We start from the raw sequence: 9052 nt of genomic DNA, 5'->3' as shown, positions 1-9052 counted from the left end.
GGCCAGTGGTGGGTACATCTTAGAGCCATTTGGCATTGATTCCATCAGACACAGGGAAGCTTCTGGCAGCTTCTCAGAGAAGACACCCCTGTAGACCCCTGGCTACCAAAACCTTGGCACATAACCCACATGCACACCTCCAGGGATAAAGGGTCTGGAAGGGGTGGGCACCTCAGTGTGTGTATTCTCTGGAGATTTCTGTTCAGAAAGTAGACATGCACACTTCTTGGGGTTCATTGCTAAGGTGGCTGGTGGCAGCTCTGGGACAGATAAACTAGCACAGTTCTGCCATGATTGATGAACGTGAAGACAGTTGCAGTTGCGCCTGTTCCCACTGATGAGGCAAGAGAGGGCATACAAGAGGAGGCATGAAGAGCTGCTGCCCTTTCCAGCTTAACCAGGCCAGTGACTTGTGCTGCTGTGCATTGCCTGGCCATGTCTGGGTGGCTGTAGAGGTTTTGATGCTTTGGTGGCCTCCCACAGGTGGAGACGGACCTGGGCATGACCCACATGTAACCACAGGGGATTGAACTGTCCCAAAGCTAAGCTGCTCCCTTAGATGGTGTGCAGGGAGGAGTCTTGTGCCACCTGCTGTTGTCAGAAATATTTGAAAAGTCTGCTGTATTAATTGTTTTAATAAACCAGGATGGGAAACAGTAATCCACACATCATTTAGGCTGGAATGGTATTCATTTAGATGGGAGGAGAGGGGATGTGTGTCCAGGTACTACTTGCACATAAATGGAAAACTAAATGTTTCAACATGATTAAAAGTGCAGACTATCTAGCCAACGGCTTGTTAGACCTACAGTTACTGTTGGCTGCACTTTTTGAACACCCAGAAATCACAAGCATCAGAGAACATAAAATACGAAAATTTTAGTAATGCTAGATTTTAAATGTAATCAGGAATACTAAAAGAAACGCATTTGGTTAAACCACTTACTATTTTGTGAAAGTCTAGAAAAGCCTACCCATAATTAGCTCTGATTTTAATAAATGTGACTTGTTTGCATCCAAGGACAAACACATAGTAACCCAAGCTGCTATTTAAAGAGGTCTGTGTGAGGCTGAGTCAGACTAGAGGTTATAGAAAAGGAAAAGTCCCTTACTGGCAGTGCGTGCTTAGCAACAATAGCCTTAATCCTTTACTGCACTACACCTTGATCCTGTGGAAGCTATTGAGGCCAAATTCCTGTCGGTTTCTGTTAGAATCTGACCTAAGAAAGGAAAACAGGCTTGTGCTCTTAAGGGATCTAAAGAGTTCAAGCAAAGCTACACTCGCTGTGTGCACCTTTGTAAGAGAAGCAGCACCTTGGAAGACTGTACTTTGTAAAAAAGAAGTCCATGGCTGTGTTTGGACAGGTTTGTGACTTTCACTGCAGCTGCAGATCAACTGAGAAAATGTGCTAGTGAACAAAAGATTTTATTTTACACTCCATGAGTTATGGAGCAAGCATGGCAGTTAAAGGAATATCAGACAGTGCCAAAGCTAGTAACCAAAGAATTAGATGCATTGGGCTAAAGAAATAATGAGCATGAAGGTATCTAATTGAATAGATTGGAATAAGGGGATCAGAATTTATCTGCTTAAGTTCTAGTAAGATTGTCCCTCTAAAATGTTACATACATGATTATCAATCCTTATTAACAGCTCTTATTTCAGTCGGAATTGGTATTATTTAAGTATCCTTTTTAGTGGTTTTGTACCTGTCTGTTATAATTGAAGCCACCTCAGTTATATCTTTGATACCCCTACCTGCTTCACAGTTCTGTTTTCCCCTGTGTTTCTCCTTGTTTATTTTTATTGTTGTCTACAATGTCATTGCTGTGGAATTTATGTCTTTTGCTTGCCAATAAATTATTGATTAATACAGTGGATTGAAAAGTAAAGATTCACCAGATTAATTCATAAAAGATACCACTTCCTCCATTAAGTGTCTACAGTCCCACCATTAATATTTTGCTGATGCTTTGATGATGGAGAATTAATCCATAATTAGTGTTTCTATTTATAAAGCTTTTTTTCTGCTTCTTCAAATCTATGTGATACTATTTAAACCTTTGCAGATGTGCCAATGTGTTTTATTCATCAAGAGCTCAATCCTTGCTGGATTTGGTGCAGCTGAGAGAGGAAAAAAGAAGTTTCCTTCTGCTGTGGTTTTGAGTCAGTTTATATCAAAGCAGTTTGGGGAGTAAGTGTGGAGAACCTCAGAACTGCTGCAAGTTACACTAGCAGCAAAAGAGTGAATGACGTGTGATATCAGGCCCATTCCACATTCCTGCACCTTCAACAAACCCTTTTGTACCAAACAGAGAAGGTGTAAAGTTGGCAGCATGCTGCTTAAGTGCAAGTGTACCCTTGACTCCCATGCAGGGAACTAGAGATTTTGCTTCAGTGGCATATTCCTTTCATGAATCCCTGTTGCTTATCACTCACTGCATTCCTTTCCTCTAAGATGTCCTAAAGCATGAGATCTGCATGTTGTAGTACTGTTTTCATTCAAGTGATAAATTTTTTACAGTCATTGAAGATTAAAATACACAAGTTTTCCCAGATTATTTCTTTTTACAAATGAGATTTATAGTTTTTTACAGTCCAAGACACAAGGTTGTCTCTTGGGCTACAAGTGTTTTAAATATGTTTACAGTGTGGAGTGGCCTGACAGCAAGTTGGGCAGCCAAGGACTCCTCAGGGAGCGCACAGCCAGCATCATGCTGCCTCCCTCACTCTCTGTCCCTGGCACCTGGCAGTCCTGGCTCCCTGCACCCAAGCCAAGAGTGCAAGGGCAGTGGCCAAGTTGGTGTCAGTGAAGACAAAATGACACTCACTTCAAGTTCCTTGAAAAGTTATTGCAGTTGTGCTGGTGATGTACAAAAGGTTAGCTCAGTTGGTTAAAACTTGATTGTAATAATGCCAAGGTCATGGGTTCAATCCCCTATGTGGGCCATTGACTTAAGTGTTGGACTTGATGGTCCTTGTGGGTCCCTTCCAACTGAAAATAGTCTGTGATTCTGTGATTCTGTATGTTGATCAATGGGAGTCCAAAGCCTCCTTGGGTTTGCAAGTCGTTTTTTGTTTTGACTACTTGTAAATTGTGGAGGTTCATATCTGTTTCAGCAATCTACACTTACAGTCCAGCTGCACTGGAGCTAAACGGACTTACAGTCACTATTTGTAGATTCACAACAGAGTGTTGGTCAAGGGCTGAAATGGCACATGGAAATGCAACTACTCATTACATGTACCTCATGTAATAGCTGTATTTTCGTCACATAATCTAGATGTGCAGTAACTTTTGCCAAAAATGCTGTTATCTAACAGCTTTGTAAGGATTGTGCTGGTTAGTCATAACAACAATCCCAGGTTGCTTTAAAAACAGGAGGCTGAACGATGCTGAGGAGAAGTGGGAGGAGGTGAGGGCAAGTACTTTTTCTCAGTTCCCTCAGTCTGTTACTTTTGCTGGATCTGTACCCATTCTGTCTGTGAACTCCCAAGGAGAGATCCTGATTGTTTGCCTTTCATTTTGTAGCAGTAAAAAATTCCACACAGCATACAAAACAAATTTATTTTATTGCCCCACTTGGCAGGCAAGGTAAAATTTTCTTCTGCCAATAAGTAAACATTGACTTTTTCCATTATCCCAGCTGTCAGAATCATATCACAGTATATGTTGCTGTTGCATTGAAGTCATCCATATGGTGATGCAGAGAAGCAGAAAAATCCCACCCCAAAACAATTTCTGCATTACAATACAGTGTGTTTAAATAATTTAATTTTCCAGGCAGAGAGTTTCCAGGATTAAAGCCTTCTTTTCCCAACAGCATACCTTGTGTTTTAGTGTCAACATCACTAGAATCTCTTTAACTTCCTCCCCATAAACAAGGAATACTAACCTTGTATTAGAAAAGAAAATATTTGGGGTGTTCCAAATCATGATGTTTACAAAAATTGCAAGGTTAGATTTTGGATTTCTTTTAAATTTGGCCCTGAGTTTTACATGCATAGGACTTAACAATAACATATAACTGCATATAAAATGTAGGTCTGTAATTATAAGGTAGACTTAATTTGAACTTTATTGAAGCTGAAATTTTTGTATAATCATGCATCTTCAGAAATGAAATCTTGAAAACAACCTGGAGTCACAATATTCTTGATAGATGGAAAAACTGTTAATCATGAGAAGGAGGTAGTGCACTCATTCCGTATTTTATTTTACTGAAAGGAAAGCAAAATATAAAAAGTATGTTGTTGCCATCCTCATCTTTCATTTAAAGAATGGTGAATTAGAGACTGCAATTTCCTGTTATATCACTAGATGGTATATGGTAACTGTGGGGAAGCTGAGCTCTTCAAAAAAATTTTGATAGAGTATGGGTACTGCTGTCTCTCCTGATCCAGCTATTGCACTGACTGGACTCCTGGCTTACAGAGGAAATGCCTGCAAAACTGTTCCTGGTAACTAAAACTGCTGCTTGTTGTACCAAAATCCCGGTCCTACTGCAAGCAGTGGCACAACTTTGCTGAGCAGTTCTGTGCTTGTGTTTTCTGGGAAACTGCACTGTAGTTAGGCCTCTAACTCAGTATTACATTTTTAAAAAGAGGAACTCTATATTGAAATGTTTGGAAACACTCTTGCTTTATTGGAAAGTTAGGAAACTCTTCAAACTCTGTGCATCAGACTCTGAGCCTCCTGCTGGTGAGTGCTTGATTAGATGTCAATGTCCTTATGGACCCAGAACCAATTCAAGTTTAGGTTTGTATTTTTAGTTATACCTATATGAAGTACCATATAGGTGTCATGCAAACACCTACTTTTGCACTAGAGGGCATATTTTTATTTTTTCTGAGAATATTTTTGAATGCTTCAATATCACAATCAAAATAGCACCTCATATGACAATTATATTTTAAAATAAGTAGAATAAGAAATAAATAAGAAAAGAATAAAACAATGACTGAAGGATGTCTAAAAAACCTCCATAAATATTTTTCCCAGAAATTATAAAAATGCAAATGTGAATTTTAGCAACTAAGAAATATTTTTTGCTGAATCCATTAAAAGTCTGACATGACTCAAGAAAGTTTCCTTGCCTGAGCTCTTGGTAGGACCCACTAACACTGCAACTTTGGAACACAGAAGTCTTCTAACAGGTAAGATACAGGCTAACAAGCACTCCAGTATTTTGATAAGAAGTGAGACAGTTTTGCTAGTATTTTATAAAAGAACTAAGAGCATTTTAGGCTGTTCCATTTGGATAAACAGTTCAGCAACTTAAATGGACCTATTTTCATACAGTTGCTGTAGTAGTCCATGGCATTGTAGTTCAGAAATTTCCAATTCAAAATTAAAACTTCTCTAGATCACTCTGTCCTCTAGGCTTTACTTGTGTGAAAAGGGTCTCATGAACAAAAGTTATAGACAAAATTCCACAATTAAATCTTAGTTCTCCTGTTCCATATAAGGGCCAAAATTTTCTAAGTGTCCATTTTTGAGAGGCTATTTTGCTGTTTGGTGGTTTGTGCAGTCTGCATTCCCTTGGTCTCTTGTATGCTTTGAAAACATGAGAGTGAAGTTAACCCCTGTGTAGATCTTCTCTGGGGCAAAGAGAGAGACAGATCTACATCCTGGTTGAGTTTGCTGCCAGACTGGTTTGGAAATGGCATAAGCAGGCTGCCCTGCTAGCACCATTTATCAGGAAGAAGTGCTCCAGTAGAAGACAAATGACTTGAAATCTGTGGAGAGAAGGGGTGCTTTTTCTGCAGCCTAGAGTGCAGTGCCCTTTCCTTCTGTGTTTAATCCCTTAACTTTGGACATTTCCTGCTCATTCTGTTAGCTCTATTAGTCCTAATTGTTCTGATTGAGTGCACATCAGTTCTGTGGATTTCACAGGATGACAAAAATTAGCTACAGCAATACTATATTCCCTCTCTGGACCCAAACGAAGAAAGCAGTCAAAGGAAAATGGAAGGCAAGAAAGGAAGTTCACAAGAGGATTACAGTGCCCCTGAGATTCCAAACCAGCAAAATCAGTAGTCAATTTAACTACCTGTGAGATGGACTATAATACTGACCTGTTTCACAGGGGTCTTGTGAGGATTCATTAGTTGCAATCCTTTGAAGATGGAAACTACAAAATGATAGTATTCTGCTGACACCATAATCCTCTCCATGTTCCTAAGTGTCATCAGGGGACTCTGAGGAAAGCAGTTGTGGTTACTTACCATTTAATGTATACAATACATTATCACATGTATTATGTATGCATGAGGTTATATCCGTTTGGATTTCCTTTACTATTTTTTTCCTCTTTAGTTTGATCGATAAGATCTCAAGAAGAAATTAATTACTTCTTTTTGTGGTGATGCTACCCTGGGAATGACTTAGCCTTAGCCTTTATGTGCACCAGTTAATAATTACTGGTCTCACTGGAATTTGTGTGCTATTTCAGGGTTTGTTGTGTGTATTAGGTCTCTTGGTATATCTGTAATAGTTTGGAGTTTGTTTGTGGTTTAGGTCCATTTTACAATCTTGAAAAATCTCTGATATATTAATGCATTATTAATTTTCGGGAGTGTGTGTTCTTTCAAAGGGCTAAGGTAAATAGATCAGACACTTTGTTATTTCATTTGAAGTCCTCATATGAGCTGTATTTCTAGAAGTGTTCTAATTGTTGGAGCATTGAAAGCTGGGGGAAAAAACAATGCAGTAAGGTGTTCTTGATTTCCAGCAGTGCTGATAAAAGCCAATGAAGCACTCATATCAGAAACAGATGAGGAGTTTCAGTTCACCACCCTTCCTGTTTTGAGTAGGATGTTACTTTGGGCTCAGTTCTGGCCATTTTTCTTGCTGGGTAGTTCTTTACTCTAGAATTAGTTTCACTGATTTCAGTTAATTCATTCAAGCGTATGATTATCATTTTCTTCATTGTTGTCCTCTCTCCAAGGAGTTTGTGTTAGACTCCTTTAAATTCAGGTAAAGGAAATGGCTGTACAATTTCCATTAATTTTGAAACAAGGTCTGAAAAATCTCACTTTGCATGTTTCCATTTTGTGTCACCATTGAGAATCAATGACTTTAGCTGTGTATTGCTTAATGCCAAAGGGACACATTCACAGCCAGTAGAGCTCAGTACCATTCCATGGAGTTTAGCGGACTTTCAGCTACTTACATCAGCAATAAATGTGTGGGCTCGGCTTCGCGAATGAAGATTTGGGAAGGGCTGTCCCCACGTGGGTGTGCCCTTCCAGCCTGCGCAGTGGATTTTAGGTGAGGCTCAGCGTGCGCAGAACTGACCCCACCATTTAAGTCCTGAGGTTCATCTGCCACGGCCGAGCGAGCTTGGACAGTGACAGTGAAGTCCTCGGGACTAGAACCTACAGCACCCGGCATTTCCCAGGAGGTCTCCCATCCAAGTACTAATCCGGGGCTGACCCTGCTGAGCTTCCGAGATCTGATGGGATCGGATGTCAGGGAGGCATTTAACTGCCCTATCAGCAATAAATAATTTGCCTGTGGGCTCAAAGCTGCCCCCATTATTCATTTTGAGCAGAATGCTGGAACTATGTTATTCCACTGATCCCAGATTAAATTCATTGCTGTTGTAAGAGCATATAACTCCTTGAGTTCCAGTGAAGTGACGCTAGATTACACCAGCCACAGATTCATTTGTGTGATTTCATCCAAGACTCCAGCACAACTGGAGAGTGAAACAAGGCTGGATCAGATGGTAATGGTTTAAAGAATGAGCAGTAAGGGTAGAAATGGTGATCAGATATGAATGAATGAAGGAATGATTAAAGGAATGAATGAACAAATAAATGAATGAATTTACTTCTGATTCCTATTACAGACTCTGCAAGTCTATAGATTTCAAAGATTAAGCAGTACATTTTGTAGGAGGCATAGTGAGATTAGTTTGAGAGAAATGATGAATGGACCTGTACTTCTGTTTGCTTTTCCATGGTGTGAAATCTATTGACTTATAATGAATATCTGCTGTTGTATACATCCTCACATATACAGTTGAGGATGCATCATGCTTTATGTTCCACGGCAAATTTCTGTGATGCTCTGGCTCAGCAAAGTAGATATTCTCTGTAGGTTCAGGAAAATTAGTGCTGGTGGGTTTTCTTCAGCTTGATGTAATATCAGCTAATTGTGTTGATGGAGCAATTATTTGCACCATCTAGCTTACTACACCTCATTACTCCCACCTCTGTTTCTAGTTTGCTGAAAAATGGCATTGGGAGGGACAAAGTGCAGAACTTTGCAGGAGAGGCAGAAAGCTTTGTGAGCTTTGCAAAGGAATATTTTGGGGCTTAGGATATCTGGACAAGTGTGGTGGACAGTTAGGGATTGCTAGGTAAGTGCAGAAGCTAGATATGTCTGCTGAAAAGGTTAGCAGTTATATGATTATTTGTGCTATAGTTCTAGTCTCTGATATCATCAGGCTTTGTTCTTCAGTGAAGTATGTGGTATATGTCATCATTCCTCTTTGACAGGCTGAATCTTCTCTAGGAGCCCAGATTCTATGGCTTTATTTTTTCATTATCTCCAGCAATGGGCTAGAAAGCTTTTGTAACTAAAATAAGGGTGTGAGAGAACCTGCAGCTTTACACAGAACAAGAATTTATAAAGGAACATTCTTTGACTGGTCACTCAGCTAAGACGCAGTGGCAGTCAAGATCTCTCTGGAAAAAATGAAAGCCCATATTGGACAGACACGGGGCCTTTGGAATATTCATGCCTCTCTGCAGTGGTAACTGAACTCCAGGCAGGCTGTCCCAGGGCATCTCGGATGGCAATCCATGAGATATTCAGGGAGTTGCACTTAGCTCCTAAGCAGTGCAGCTGGAAGAGTCACTATATCAATTCAACTTACCCTAAAGTGGTTCAGAGGGTTGGTGAGAGCCATACTTCACTGCCTATATGACACAAGCCTCACAGGAGACACATCCCCTTTTTGAAGTTCTGTTTGGAAGTCGTTATAGGCTTGACAGGGAATGTACTCCTACCTTTGGGCAACTGCATTACCCTTCAGGCCC

The sequence above is a fragment of the Pithys albifrons genome, chromosome 2, assembly GCF_047495875.1.
Source record: "Pithys albifrons albifrons isolate INPA30051 chromosome 2, PitAlb_v1, whole genome shotgun sequence".
Taxonomy (NCBI): domain Eukaryota; kingdom Metazoa; phylum Chordata; class Aves; order Passeriformes; family Thamnophilidae; genus Pithys; species Pithys albifrons.
This window is presented reverse-complemented; position numbering follows the sequence as displayed.